This window comes from Camelus ferus, chromosome 12 (genome assembly GCF_009834535.1).
Source record: "Camelus ferus isolate YT-003-E chromosome 12, BCGSAC_Cfer_1.0, whole genome shotgun sequence".
In the NCBI taxonomy this organism is placed as follows: domain Eukaryota; kingdom Metazoa; phylum Chordata; class Mammalia; order Artiodactyla; family Camelidae; genus Camelus; species Camelus ferus.
In genome coordinates, this window is record NC_045707.1 from 18226317 (window position 1) to 18242030 (window position 15714).

Here is a 15714-nt window from a genome sequence, read left to right on the forward strand (position 1 = left end):
AATTTCAATTTTTTTTTCTTAAACTCAGATTATTAGTAATGACTGCCTGAAATGTTGTGTTGAGAAGGATTCTGAGGAGAGTGCTAGGATTAATTAGTAATGTGTATCATGTACTCTGGATGGAAGATGGCTGTTGTATTAGACTGACTTGTTTGAATTTATTTAACCTTACCTGCCCATGGCCAAGTGACTTGCAGTACCTCCTGTGGAAGGAGTGTATGTTTCATTTCATTGACTTTGGACACCATCATTTTTCATGTTTTGGCCAAAGGGATGTGAACAGATGTGACTCATGCCATGTTTAAGCATGTGAATTCACCCTTTCCTGTTCTTTTCTGCCACTAGAATGGGCATTTTCCACACGAGGGCTGCTTCTTCTGCCTGGGTCCCCGAGTGAGAAGACCTGCCCATGGCCTACATATGTGTAAGTCAGAAATAAATCGTTGTTGCTGTTAAGTCACTGAGATTTTGGGATTGGTTGTTATAGCAGCAAAGCTGACTAATAGCCATACTCGGATAATGGTATTAAGTTTGAAAGGTAAAAGTTATCAATTTTGAAACATCAAATTTTAAAGGTGAGTTTAAGCCAGGATATGGAGAATCTTGAATACTAGATGAGTCAGAGTCTGCTATGTATTTATCAGAATCTCTTTCCTTCTTTCTCTTGGACACAGAGCTGGACCACACTTGTCAGTTTCCCTCCATGTGATGTGTTGCACTTCCAGGCCTGGCCCTGGAAACCTCCCAAGGGAGATCCTTCGCATTCTTTCCTTTTTGGCTTAATGCATGTGACCTTAATCACAGTGACTTTGAATGCTAAATATTAAAGATGGTGGGCCACAGGTTGGAATTCACCTAGTTTCCTAAATCACTACTTGGCAGAGAACTGCCTACTAATTAGGAACATGTGTTTTGGACTTCACTTGACCAAAAAGAAAATCAATTTTTATTCTGTTAAACCACTAACATTTTGGGCTTTCTGTTTTATAGTAGCTGGTGTTTTCTGTCAAGTTAAAAGGTTTGGACTTGATTCCCATTAGGAGTAGGAAGTTAGTCACTGAGGATTTTTTAATGAGGGGACTAGTACTATAAAGATGAGTGGAAGTGACAGTTGTAGGGATTAAAGAATGCTTCTGAGTGAGGTGGTGAGATCTTGGGACTTTTGATGTTTTCAGGATACAAGCTAACTCCTGATGGGGCTGGGGGAAAATTGACGTGATCTTTGGAAGGCTTTCTAGAGGTGGGCGGAGGAGCTGCCACTCAATGAATCCTATCTTCCTGAAGTTTAGAGTCTCTTTTCTCTTTTGTAAAAGTCCTAACTCTGGTATTGCGTCATCTAGCCCAGTGCCTGATACTTAATAAATGTGGAATGGAAGCGGGTCCTGGGCTGTTGGAGTGCTTGGAGGAGCTACTGCTAGTTGAATGCCTAGTATGTGAGAGGTCCCTTTCACCCATCAAATCATCACAATAACCCTGCAAGATGCTACCAAATTTTACAGATGAAGAAACTGCAACTCTAAAAGGAACTTGCCTAAGATCTCTCAGAACAATCTTATTCTGAAACCCATACTTTTCCCATATGACAAGATTCTTTCTGAGAAAATCATAATGGCTAATATTTACTGAGTGCCTGCCATGTGCCAGGCGCTCTGCTGGGTGCTTTACAAACATACAGAAGCAGCTGGTGTATCAGACACTGTAGCCTGTTACTAGTGTTTCCAAACTGTGGACTCTGTGGGAAGTAGGTATCTTAGTCTGCTCCGGCTGCCATAATAGAATATCATAGAAATGGGTGGCACAAATGACAAGAATTTATTTCTGATGTTTCTGGAAGCTGGAAAGTCCAAGGTCAAGGTGCTGACTGCTTTGGTTCCTGACGAGGGCTCTCTTCCCAGCTTGTAGACAGCCAAGTTCTCACTATGTCCTCACGTGGAAGAGAGTGGGGAACGGCAAGCTGGCTGATCTCTTCTTATAAGACCACTAATCCCACCATGAGGGCCCCACCCTCATGACCTCATCTAACCCTAATTACCTCCCAAACACCATCACATTGCTGTTTAGGGTTTCAACGTATGACTTTTGAATGAACACGAACAATCAGTCTGTAACAGTAGGAAAAACATTAACATTATTTTAGGGCAAGGTTTGATTGTTTTGGACTTCTCTTTAGGACCCCTGACCCATTTTCTTTTTTCTTTTGGTTCTTTGGCTCCATTTCTTCAGGCTAGGTGGAAGGGTGGTTTAGGGTTCTCACTAATACCCAGGTCCTGCAGCTCCCCCTTCACTCCACGGACTCACAGACCCACTCTAATCTCAAAGTGTTCAAATCACCTTAGTCTTTCCTTTATTAGTAGGGAGAAGATGTGGCTCTGAGAACTCATGCATCTACTTAATCTCATTCATTTATAGTTATTTATTCAACAGATTTGTAAATAAGCATTATGTGTCGACTGCTGGAATAATAGCCAATGACAGCGTAGCTTTCTGGTTTCAAAAGCTTTTTATGTTCCTGGGCTGATTTGATCCTCACAGCTGATACTCTGAAATGGCTTGTATTATTACTGTGCAATTTTTATCAATGAAGAAACCAAGGCTCAGAAATACTAGATAACTTGACGAAAGTCACAGAGCTAGTATGATATTCAAGAATTTCTGACTCCCAGATGCTTCCCTCTGTCCTCTACATCCATTGCAGTCCAAATTCTATAGTGCCTTATGCCTGGTTTCTTGCCCTGTTGGCCTCATTACCTTGATTTGTTTATTAGAGTAGCTATAACAGCTGCAGCAGATGACCTCCAGATCTCAGTGTCTTAACGTGATAAAGACTTATGTATCACATAGTCCAGTGTGGGTATTTGTGGTCAGGTAACTCAGGAATCCAGATCTGTTCATGCTGTGGGTCTGTCGTCTTAAATATGTGGCCTTGGGGTGCCCAGGTGTCATCCTGCCAGCAGATGGGGAAAATTAAGCACATGGAGAAGCCACAACCACTCAACTTCCTCAGCTTGGAAGTAACACATCACTTCAGCTTATATTCCGTTGGTGATAACCAGTTATACGGCCTCACCTCCCTGCAAGGGTGCCAGAGATTGAATTTAGACATCTGCCAATTTCTCTTTCTGTTAACCTGGGGTTGAGTCAACATTCTAGATTTGATTGAATTGTCCTTGGGGGAAAGGTGCCTCTGAAAAGAACTTTAGGTGTTGGTAGGGCGTTAGGCCACCTGCTGACTGATCATAGAAGTGGCCTTTTCCCCTTAAGAGGATGTTATTCCTGTGGAGCTAGGCCTTCCTGGCCACCTTTCTGTAATTCCAGACTTGCTCTTAAAGAAGATGGAGGGTGGTTCAGAAATTCAGGCGCTAGGAGAAACAGAGGAGCCAATCATAGATAAAATAAAGAATATGTGTGTGTGTGTGTGTGTGTGTGTGTGTGTAAATACCATTAAGAGCAGGCTGGGATTACAAAGACAATAGATGTTCATCTGCACTGTGCATAACATTTGCACATTAATTAGTACACATAAAAATGCATAAAGACCCCCCCCCAAGCCTCAGTTCCTCTCCTAATGAGGAATCTTTCTTCTCCTCTTTTCTGGTTGCACCCCCAAAACCCCTAGTTCCTGTGGTGTAAGGTTGGGCTGGTCATACTCAAAAAGAAAGTGGTTGGCCTCCCTCCTGCCATCTGGGGGAACTTCCCTTTGTGCCTGGGTCAGAGCTGTGGGGGACGGAGCAGCTGTTGAGACGCCAGGATCCCTGCAGAGATTGGCTCAGTCTGGTCTCAGGGGGTGCCCTTGTCTGTATCTATCTGGGTCCCTCTTTCTGATTCTTTTCACTCACAGATTGTGTGGCATTTTGGAGGGTGGAGTGCCTGGGCACCCAGCCCACTACATCCCGCCCCAATCTGGCCCTGGGCACGACCCACATGGTGCAGGCCATCAGCCTGGCCTCTTGCCCATCCATTATAGCCTCAGCTGCCAGACTGGCACAGGTATCCAAAAGAACTTCGACTCGGCCCTGCCCTCCCCCAGTTCTGTTCCTGGGACCGAAGTGGAGGAGAGTCAGATGGAGAGAGCACACTCTGGGGTGGGGAGGCGGAAGGGGGCATCTGTACCGTGGGGAGGACTGCCGAGGGGCTAGGCTGTAGTCCATGCAGGGCCACCTTAGTGTGTGTCTGGGTCTGGGGCAGTGTTGGGGGAGGTAGTACCAGTTGCTACAGCGTGAAGGAAGACTCCCTGCTAGGTCCTAGGAGATGTTTCCCTTCCTCCCTCTGTGTCTGTGCACATCATGAGAACTTGTGCATGTTTCCTGCCTGTGGGCACATCCCCTGGTGGGATGGTGCGCAGGGCTCTGAAACTGCAGGAAAGGGGCTTTAGCTATGGCCAGGTAGCACAGAGATGAACCTGGAGTGAATATTGCGTGTCAGGACATATGAATCTGTCCCATGTGGGAATGACATCCGTGGAGACTGCTGTTAGGATACGGGAGAAGTACAAGCATGGCTGAGGCACAGGGCGTCTTAGTCCTCTGGGATGGACCAACTCTACCTGCTCTCTGGGGCACATGAGTACCATATACACCGACCCTGGTTATGGAAGGCAACTCGTTCCTGAGAGCAGTGGCCTGTCCGGGTGTGGACTGTGTCTGTGCATGGGCAGGGAGGGATGCTCTTGGTGGGTGTGCCCCTGGAGAGTGCTGCTCATGCCTTGCCTTTACACTCATGTGAATTGTATGTTCACATAGGTGAATCCTCTGGAGAGACGTTGGGTGGGGAGGGGGTGGGAAGCCTGAAAAAGATGGGAGAATTTATGAGCTGCTTTTGTCGGGAGACAGTCGTAATGAAGAAAATTCAATTTTCTGCAGCTCGAAGAGTCAATATGTTAAATCTTGGAGAAGCTGTGGAGTGACAGCGGAATGGCAAAGTCAATGGGACGTGTGTGGGGGGAAGCCGTCTATCTGTGTCTGCAGCGAGGCTGCCTCCTCTCTCTACCCTTGAACTGCAGCTGGGGACAGGATGCAACCAGATACCTGAGTTCCTGGAACGGTTCTCCTCTCCCTTCCTCCTCCACCTCAGTGGCCATCTTCTCCTGCCTCCTGCTTATAGGGAGAAAAACTGCTCTTTCCCAGACCCAATCCTACCCTAGCAGTGCCTCAGGAAGTCCTTCTTGTAGTCTAACCAGCACTCTCTCTTGCTGCAGCTACTAATGACAGAGTGGCTGTTTATAGCCCAAAGTGATTGGTAGGAAAATTCTTTTTTCTTTCTAACTTTTCATCCCCACTCTCCCCTCAGCTCCTCCATGGCTGGCCTCCTGTTTCTCAGCAAGTTTCAACTTTTTCCTAACCAGTCTTTACCGCCTCCTTTCCAGCCTCCTGTTCTAGGGGGTTGGGGGGTGGGGTGGGGAGAGGGAAGCTGGGGATTCCTCTGTGAGCCACAGTGTCACCAGGAGCTGTGATTAGCCGAGCTGCTGGCTGTGTAATTAGTGTGTGCCCGCTTCCCGGGGGTCTGGTGTGTTAACAGCGGGTCCCTGTGGTGAGTAACGAGATCGTGCCCATGGCTGGTTGCACACGCTAATTAATTAGTGCTCCTCTGGTGTCGAGGAATGAGGAGGATCTGGGGGAGGTGGTGGTGGGGGTATCTCAAAGCCCGAGAGCCCAGCTCTTCGGAGTCCAGAGGTCACCTAAGCTTCTGCCAGAATGGGGGCATTCAGGCTGGTTTGTAGGGTTAGGGTTCAGAGATTTGGGAGCCCTGGCTGAAGAGAGGGTGAGTGTGGGGTATAGTTGCCTGGGCTCTTGGTGGTGGGTGTCCTGGTGCCCTGGGCGGGGCTGGGTCAAGGTGGTTGGAGGGGAGGACAGCTTGCTCAGCTTAGGGAGGTCTCCAGGCTCAGGACCTGTCTTAGAGCATCCTTTATCCAAGTGGCCCAGAGAAGAAGGGAGTGGAATGGGGAGGAGGCATTTCAGACCTTCCAGCCTCATTCCCGTCCCCTCTACCCTCCCTCATCTCATTAAGCTCAGCTTCTCAATCAGCCATTTCACACTTATTACATACTCACTGTGTGCACAGAGAGCCAAAGGGCTCTCTGACCATTCTCAGCTTTAACCACTGCCTTCCCCCTTGCTGCCCAGGCAAATACCCAGACTCCTCAGCTCCTGGGTTGATCTTAAAGCCTAGAAGCCTGGGATCTGGAATCTATATATTTGGGAGAAATATCATGGAAAACCTGAAGAAATGAGGGGAGGAGAGAAGGTTGGGAGAGAGCCTCATAATTTCCCAGTGTGATCACTTACAGCAGCAAGAAAGATTAAGGTGAGAAGAGAGGAAGAACTTCCAGTGAGCAGACAGCTCTACTTTTTTTCTGAGGCAGAAATCCTCCTTCCGATACAGGGAGGGATCGGGAGGAAAAGGGGCCCATAGAAGGAGATCCTCGCCCCTTGATCGTTGGGATTCAGCAAGGTGTGGCGGGGGTGAGGAATGGGAGACAAAATAGAGAAAACAGGCAGAAGAGAAGATGAGACTGCGGCAGGGGATCTTTGGCTTCCGTGTGGAGGCTCGAGTCCCGTTCCTGCACACGGTAATTGCTAAATTACCCGCCATCTGCTCGGCTCTCAGACATAAATTATCTGCGAGGAGAAAAGATGCAGAGGCTGCGCACGTTCCTTTCTCTCCTCCATACCCGCGCTAGGAACAGAGTGGGGGCTCTTCCCTCCTGCCCGAGTGGAGGCGGGGGTGGGTGGGACCACCTGATGGGGGACTAGTTCCCCTTGGTCTCTGCCTTCTTTCGAGGGGGAGTGGCTTTGGGGTGACCAAGGTCCCCGCGCTGCCAAGAGTCCTTTCGGACTTGGGGCGGGGCGAGCTGTGGGCTGGCGCGGCCCGGCCACCCGAAGCCCCTCAGGAGGGGGCGGGGCGTGCCCTAGTGGGCGGGGCTTCCCTCAGGTGTGACCGAATTGCCTCGGCAGGTTTTTCCCTGGTCACCCTCTTCCTCCCCAGACTCCCGCCCACCACTTTGCTTGTAGGGAGAAGTCTCTCCGGCTCTCGGTTACACTTGTCAGAAGAAAGAGAGGGAGGAGGGCAGGCAGAGGACTTGAGGAGAGACGAAAGGGGGGGCAAGCCTTCCTTTCATTTTGCTCTGAACCTCTCCCTTCCCTTCCAGATTCTGAAGAGTAGAAGAGATGTGAAAGCAGATATAGGGGAAATGACTTGAAATGGGGCAAATTGGCAGGATGAAGCAGGTTGGAGAGATGGAGGAAATGGGATAGTGGAGCCCACTAGGAGCTGGGGTTGTCTGGGGAGGTGGGCAAGAGAAGCAAGTGTCAGGCTGGGGAGGTGAGCCCGGAGGGTAGGGGAACAGGGTGGGAGGTGGGCAGGATAAGGGGGATCAGAGGGGTGGGGGAGGGGAGGGGAGTGATGGAGCAGGTGGAGGAGGATGAGATGGTAGATGGGTCAGGGTGGGGAGGTGGAAGAACCAGGATGGGGCAATGTCAGATGGAAACTCAGGGATGGTGCTGGTGGGGGTGGTGAGGTGTCAAAAAGGACATCTGGGAAACGATCAGAGTGGGGATGTCAGACAGCAGTTCAGAGAGCAGGTCAGGCTCTGGGGGGAACGTGGAGTGCAAAGTCTGTGGCAGAGAAAGTAAGGGTGTTTGTGGGTCCTTGGATGGTCCCAGAAGGGTGAGGGTAAGACCCCCAGAGTCTCTTCCCACTCTGAGGCTGAGGCCTGACTCTGGAGGGGAGTTGAGGAGGCCACTTAAGAAGCAGGGGTGAGGGAGCAATCCCTGACCCGTGCCCCAGCCCCAGCCACCTGCTGGGTGTGCCCATTAGGGTGGGAGTGGGCTGGGCCGCTTCCCAGCTCTGAGAGCAGAAGCTAGTGGGGTTTCTTCCGAGCTATTGTTTAGTATTCATGGGGCGACACAATCTCTCCCACATCTGCTTAGCACAGCAAGTCCTGTCATATAACTGTCTCCCGCACTGTCTGTCCATAAAGAATGTCTCGGAATTGGTGTAATTCAGAGAAATTAATGACGACTTTCCGCGGGACTGCTCCCTGGGGGATGATTAACACTTCATCGTCCATCTGATGCGCGGGGCCCAGCGCTCCATCGCGAACATTTGGGCCGTGGCCAGCCGCATTAAAGGTTATTACGGAAAACGCGACCTGCAAACGGGCGAGAGGCATGATGGACCAGGAGGGGCGGGGGAGTCGGATGGAGCCGGCCAAGTCGGGGATCAAGTTTCCCGAGTGCACTCACCTGGGGGTCTGAGGCTGAGGGACCCGGGGGTTCCTGTTTCAAGGGCTGCAGGACTTGGGGAGGCGCTCATCACAGGGACTGGGGAAGGGAAGGAGATGCCTTTCCAAGGTGGACACGTTGCTGATAGAGGCTTTTCCTTTTAATCCTCATAGAATTATTGGGTAAATCTTATTAACCCCACCTTACAGGTGATGAAACTGAGGCTCAGAGAAGTTATGTAAGGTGTCCAAGGTAACACAGCTTATTAAGAGTCAAAGACAGGATTTGAACTCAGATCCTTGACTCCTGAGCTCTTGCTCTTTCCACCATGCCACTAGGCAGGTCTCACTCTTTTCTGTGTCTGCCTCATCGTCAGTCATGTAAGTGGCAGACAGGTACTCAAAAATGCTTGTTGAATGAATGAATGAATGAATGAGAGCTTTGCAGGTTCCACTTCCACGGTGTGGGTGAGGGTCCCAGAGACTCTGGAGGCAGTAACAGGAGGACAGCAAGGGAATTCCAGTTAGGTCAGAAAACAGGAAGTAGGTTTCTGGTGGGTTTCCCTGCTTGCCACCCTCCCCGCTGGGCATTCTAAACCCTTGGAATCTAGAGGTCTGGGCTCTTCATCCTTAATCAGGAGAAAGGAGTGGAGACCCATGTATGTGTCCATATGTGTTTGATGAGTGTAAGAGTATGTGTAAGTTTGTGTGTATATGCCTGTCTGTGAATGTAGGAATTTATGAGTCTGTGTCTGTGTTGCATATGTGTGAGCGTGTTTGTGATGTGTGGGTGTGGATATGTGTGTATTTTGAGGGTATGTGTCTGTATGAGTGTGTGCATCGGTGTGTGTGGAGGTGCATGTGTGCATGTGATGTCCTGGGGGAGCCTGAAGACTCACAGCTGAAGATGTTTTTCATTTGCCCAACCTCTAGCAGGTTCCAGGATGTGGTATGTGGTGGGACTGAGGTGAGAGGCCAGAAGAGGAAGACTGTTTCTGCTTGGGGTGTGGGGGATTGGGTAGCCTGAGCAGGTGGGTGCCTCTGCCCCACCAGGGAAGGGGGGATGATGTCAGGGTCCCAGCTCTGAGAATGGGTGGAACTGGGCCCTGAGGTCTTCACTCTAGGCTTGAACTGGAAGCGCTCAGAGGCCCCGCTATGAGGGGAGGGTGATAAGGAGGTGGGGCCAGAGGGTGCCCAGACAGGGAGGGGTCGCATAGTCTCTGCTCCTCTTCTGCCACCAGGTTTTAGGAATGTCTTCTAATCAGGCTGCAAGTCCTAGCTCTAGACTCAACTCCTTCTGCCTTAGGGTGGTGGAGTTTCCGAAAGTCTTTGTGTGCAAACTTCTGATTCTGGTGGGACTATAACCACAGTGAAAACTTCTCTCTCTGGTCAGCACTGCCCAGACAGATCCAAAACAAGTGTCCTTGTCTCTTAGAGACCTGCAAGCTGAGGCTTTCAGACCCCTTGTGCTGGGAAGTTCTTCCCAAGTCTAACCTCGAATCCTCTTGCTGCAGTTGCACCCAGTTAAGCCCAAGGTGAGTTTGTGAAATTGGGACCTGCTCCCAACCCGGCCCCCTGGCATGGAAGCAGTTTCTTCTGCGTACATAGGGTCTGGAGTGTAGGGACACTGGGAGAATGGGGAGCTGAAGCCTAGTGGGGAGGAGGGCAGTGATCAACAGGACAATTTCAAAGATGGGGGTTCAGAGACCATGGGCTCCAACTCTATTACTTTACAGACAGGAGCCAGAGGACTCAGAGGTGGAAGACTCACTCAGTGTCCCCTGCTACATGATGGCAACCTCTGGAAAACACAGGCCTCTGCCTCCTGGTCTGGGAATCCTTCTTGTGTCCCATTTGGAGGACCTCAGACTCTGCTCCTGTTCTCTTGGTTTTATGGGGTTTGGGAGAGAAGGAGGAATACTTCAGCTAACTGGGGTGCTGTCCCCCTTCTTGCTGAAGCCTCTAGTGACTCCTTTCCAGCCTTCCCAGCTGGGCTTCAAGACCTCTCACCCACCGACACTTGTTCCTTCAGCTTCCATGCTCCCTCTGCAGGACCTCCATCTGGTCTCTTAGATGTACCTGGGCACCCGTCCCAGCATTCAGTCCTCCCTCCCCCTCTCCTAGCCTCTTTGTCTCTCCCCAGTAGGAGCCATTTCCTCTCCTCCTCTTCCAGCAGACTAGCCTCTCGGCCCTTTGCCATATCACCCCATACTCTCCTCCTCTGGGAAGTCTTCCTTGATTAATCCTCCTGTTTCTGGATCCCAAACATTCTGTTCTAAATCACTGACAGTGTAGCTGTAAGGCTCTCTGTGTTCTCTCTCCTCTTTCTGGCTGTGTGCTTCATCCCTGATCCCACCCCCACCCCCAGATGGAATGATGTCTCCATGGGCAGGGCTGTGTTTTCTCCTCCCTCCCAGGATCCCTGTTCATGCACCAGGAGGGTCAGGTCTGCAGGGTAGAACTGACTGAACCCTCCCCTGTTTTCTGTGTTCTGGGAAAGGCAGAGATAATGGCATCCAACTAGGTCTCATCCCGAGGGGGGAGGTGGCAGTGCAGACCCTTTTCGGTTTTTATCCTGGTGTTTTTTCTGGGTTAGGCCTCACCCCCAGCTCCCAGTCCTCTTCCTGTTCCTGGGGGCCTCTGGGCCAGTTAAAAGGGCCCCCTAGACTACTGCCCTGGCGCCCCTGGGATGCTAGGCCTGGGGTGGGAAGTGGCAGGCAGCTCCACTGTGATTTCTCAACTTGGACTTCACACTGCCTCTGACCACCTGTTCTTCCTTTGGGCCTCATCAGATTCATTTTCTCTCTCCGGCTTCTCTTCCACTCTCCCTTTCCTTCATCCAGCTTACTCCCAAACCCGAATTCTTTCAGCAAGCTCTTCTTTTCCTGAGGGCCTCAGGATTGACATCCTGCCTGGGGAGGAGGCGGTGGGATGAGCGGAGATCTGGGTGGAGAGGGTCCTCGCTCTGGTGAGACACCGGCTCTAGCTTTGGACCAATCGGTGCATTGGCCGCCACCTTGTGGCAGGCACTGAGAACTGCAGGGTTGGGGTCCTACCGCTGAGAGTAGGACCTACTGGTGAGAGAGCCAGGAAGTCCAGGAGGAATGTGCATTTTGAGGGTAGCAGGCCTCAGAATTCCTAATTGACACTGGAGGTTTCCTTAGGGAGCCTTTGAATTCTTAATTGACGGGGGACTAGAAACCTGGGAGGAAAGCCAAGTGGCAAGGACACTTCTAGATGGAGAGAGATAATTGAAACTCTGTCCTCAAGTCTCATACCTACTATTCAAATTCTCCCTTCCCCAAAGAGCCCTAAAAGGGAAATAGCCTGAAATGAAAGCAGGAGGCATTGAGGTCTGATCTGCAGAAGAACTTCCCAATAAATTCCAAAGTGTATTTCGATGTCACTGCTTCTGATAGGTGCACAACTTTTTCAAAGTCACCCTTCCCCCCACACCCAGTAATTTGCCCATCTTTTCCAGGTTCTCTGATCTCCTCATGCTCAGCTCATTGGGACTATTCAGAAAAGCTCAGGTTCCTTAGCCTTCCCTATCCCAGCCTGCGTTGTGGCTATGACTAAGATGCTAATCTGGAAAGTCCCTTCTGTGGTCTAACTCCAATCCTTCCTATCACACTGGAAATGGAGAGAACCACCATACAGTTGGCAGAACTGCAGAGGGGAAGGTAGCCAGAGAAAGAAACCTGTGAGGAAGGTTCTGAGGAAGGGTAGTTCTGCCTCAGTTTCTCCTTCATCCTCTGCTGCCCTGCCTCATTGGATACTTGGGGATGAAGGGGATGGGACAGAGCGGTCCACCTCATGGGAGAACTCTCTCTGCTTAGACTTAAGGATTCACAGGTGCTGGGGGAAGGTGAACCCCTGAGTTCCAACCATGACCCTTGTTATTCTTGTCTGTAGAGTGGGTATGTGCAGGACAGAAGATGGGGGATGGTGTTTGTCTCCATCAGCCTGAGTCTTTCTGGTCTCACCTAAGGCCCTTTTCTTTCCTTGTACCCAAATCCCAGTTACTCAGAAGCTCTCACAGTGGTACCTCCTCCTCCATCTCCTGGTCCAGCCCCCTTCCTTGTTGGGCTGAGAGTCACTGGATCCTCCCTACCATTTTCCCTCTGCTCCCACTGGCACTGCTTGGAGATCTTGGCCAGGAGCCCCGGCCCCCGCAGGCTCCAGGTGGGGGCTGTGCCCCGGCGCCCTCCCTCTGAGGTGCCATTCCTCCCCTGCCTCATTTGCTGCCGCTGACCTTACTGAGTTAAATTAAAAAGCAATGTTCTGTGTGCAGCTCCAGCCCCGTGGAGCTTGACTCTGGGAAGACGAAGACAATTACCGGCCCCTCCATCTCCCTCTCGTCTGGCTGCCTTATAATTTTTCCCCCCGCTGCCTGGTATGCAACATTTATGTTTTTAATAACACCAGAATGGTTTTGACCTTGGGAATTCAAAGCAGAATGGGCACCGGGAGAGGCCCCGACATGATTGGCGTTTTTCTCAGTCCTTTGCAGGGTGGTGGCTCTGTCTGGTGCCTCCTCAATCCTGGGGAAGTTTGGGACAGGGGGCTGCACCTGAGGGTCGAGGGGGACATCTCAAAAGCCAGAGTGGACAAGGTAGCACACGGGGAGGGGGAAAGATCGCGAGGGAGGGTTTGGTCTTTTCAGATTTCCCTTGGAGAATGAAAGTTGGAATAAGGTCTTTGAGGGGTTGGGATGTTTTTCTCCTCCTGTTTTATGAAGAAGGGGCCCTGGGTGGGGGAATGGTGTGGGGTACACGTACAGGGGGGCTATCTGGAAGGAGTAGGGTGTGGCACTCGTGTATACATATACTTAGCACAGAAGTTAGCATGCATTCCCCCTCTGCTCATCCCCCAAGGAGAGTGGAAGGAGTGAGGACCACACAGAAGACTAGGGTCATACTCTAAGTAGAACTTCCCAGCTAAGTGTAAAGGGAACAGGACAGAGCCCTCTCCTGACTTGTAGCTGGGTTTTCCTCCCTGTCCCTCCCACCTTTCCTTCTCTCTCTAGTCTGTGCTCACCTCTTCAGGTTACTCAGCTTTTGAGGTTAAAGGAGGGCCAGCGGCAGCAAGAAGAATCTGGAGGAGGAGGAGGAGGAGGAGGATGAGGATGAGGAGGAGGAGGAGGAGGCAGGCAGCTGAGGAATAGGAGAGGCGAGGAGCAGTGAAGGGCCTGGGAGACAGGATCACTGGGAAGAGAGAGTGGGGGACCCTGGGAGACCCCTCTCCTCCATCCGAACAGGGCTGTGGTAGGAGGGACCAAGGTTAGAACTGGGAAAGTGCTTATCTGTCTGCAGCTGGAGAAGCCTCTGCAAACACAGTGAAAAGCACAAATTGTAAAGGAAGAGAAGTTCCTCTCACGCAGTTCAGGAAGTGGGAAGAGGGGGCAGAGGGGTGTGCGTGCCTAAGGATGAGGGGGTGCATCTCTGTGCTCTGTGGTTAAGAGTCCCATGTGCATCAGTTGTGTATGGAAACATGGGGAAGAGTCTAGCTTTGACTTTTAAATTTTTTACTCTTTTTTTGGGGGGGGAGGTAATTAGGCTTTTATTTATTTACTTTAATGGAGGTACTAGGAATGGAGCACAGGACCTTGTGCATGCTAGGCATGCACTCTGCCACTGAACTATACCACCCTCCCTGACATTGATGTTTTTAAACCAAGGATTGTGAGCTGGCTCTCGCCTGGAGCCTGTAATGTATACTTTTCTTTCAGGAGCAGCCACCAGGACAATGGGAAGACCCTTGTATTGAGAATCAAGAAAAGCTGGGTTCTAGTTCTGGCTTCCGCTGGGATCCTATGAAATGTCACCTCTTTGAGCTTGGGTGTCATTTGCTGTACAACCTTGATGGAAGAGCCACAGGGCCCTTCTGTGTCAGCAGCCCCATTGATGGAGGACCAGAAAAAGGAAAGGAGCTGGGGTGGGTGATGGTCTTGCCGGGGCCTGATAGCCAGAGAAGGGATGCCAGTGGAAAGGGCTGGAGGAGGAATCTCCTGAGTTCAGAAACCATGGGTTCTTGCTGGAGCAAGACTCCCCTAGCCTAGGCTGTCCAGCCCCATCTCAGCACCCAGGGCCGAGGTCTGTCTCTGCAGGGAGCGCCGTTCTCTGCCGCCCTCCTGTGGCTGCTGAGCCCTTCGCAGGTCGCCGCTGAGAAGGTCCTGCTTAAGTCCGCAGAGTTGCGTCCCTCGCCCCCTGGTGGCAATTGCGTATATTACAAGAAGCGATTTTGATTTGGTTGTCCAACAGTATTCCCCCGTCCCCCAACAATCTCCCTAGCTTCTGGAGGCACTCACGACCTCCTTAAGACTGGGAAGGTCTTCCTGAGGTTGAACCCACTATACCATTGCCTGACGTTTTAAGTTCTGCTTTTGGGGATGTGTGGGGGATAAAAGGGGCTGAGATCAAGATATTGAGCGAAGAGGGCAATTTCTCTTCTTCCTCTTGGGTTCCATCTACTACCCCAGCTTCCTAGGATCCTCGGGAGTTTTCAAAGAAAGACGTCAGGGTCTAGTGACATTCTTGGAGAAAATGGGTCTGGAGAGAACCAGGCATTATGCATCTAGACTTCCGTGAATTTGCACCTGAGCTCAGTCATCAGCGTCAGCAGGGAGATGGATTGGCAGGAGCCAGGAGGCAGGAGACAGGGATGATGGAGGGAGATGGCATATTTGACAGATGCTGACAGGGCTCGTTATTTGCTAGCTCTGGAATCCCCTCCCACCCACCAGGCTGCCCTTGGCCCTCCCCTTCTAGACTGAGTGCTTGTTAGTGACTGTCTTTGGGGGAAAACTCAGTGGGCCAAGCTGCAGTTGGGTGGGCAAGGGAGGGAGAGTGGGTTGGAGAAACATCAGGTAGATGATGGGGTGGAGTGGTTGGAATGACTGGGATTTGGAGCTGGGTCAGATGATCACTGGGGTGCTTGGAAGGCTTCGTAGGGGAAATTGTCCAGGTGGCAGACACTCAGTTGCTGGGGGTGAGTGAGGAGAGGGAATGGGGAAGCATATTTAAGGGAACTGAGCTCCACGGAGTTAGGTGCAAATTTGGGGAGAACTGGTGAAATGTGAGTCAATAATTTTATTGCGAATTTCCTATGTACAAGGAAGGATTATAGATGCTGGGGGGAGAAGCGAGGGGCACGCATATCTCCTGCTCCTTTTCCCACCGCCATCTCTTCCGTGGACTTGTTGCTTCACATGTGCCTGTCTGAGGGTGCAAGGAGCTGCTAGGCTATTCTCGACCCGGGATGATGCTAAGACAAAGCTCCCGGGCACATTTCTGTTCTTCACACCCCACCCCGCCCCCCTCCGGCAAAGCACCTCCGGGCGACCTCCCACCTCTCCTCGTTCCTTTGCTCCTAAAATGCGCAAGACGTGTGGATATCTGAGTGAGGAATGGGACACTCGGGTGCCCTCCCAGAATTTCCAGTGGCTCCCAGTAGGCGAACTGGTGTGGAGGAGGGGTAAGCTGCACGACCCAGAG

General features: G+C 51.2%; 1 long non-coding RNA gene across 3 annotated transcripts in view; it reads left to right on the forward strand.

Moving 5' to 3' along the window:
* The window catches only part of LOC106729317, a 153311-nt gene that overhangs the window by 1753 nt on the left and 135844 nt on the right, over positions 1-15714 (forward strand). For all 3 annotated transcript variants that reach the window (XR_004324500.1, XR_004324498.1, XR_004324499.1), the window contains exon 2: positions 346-424. This is a non-coding gene — a long non-coding RNA (uncharacterized LOC106729317). The remainder of the gene's footprint in view (positions 1-345; positions 425-15714) is intronic.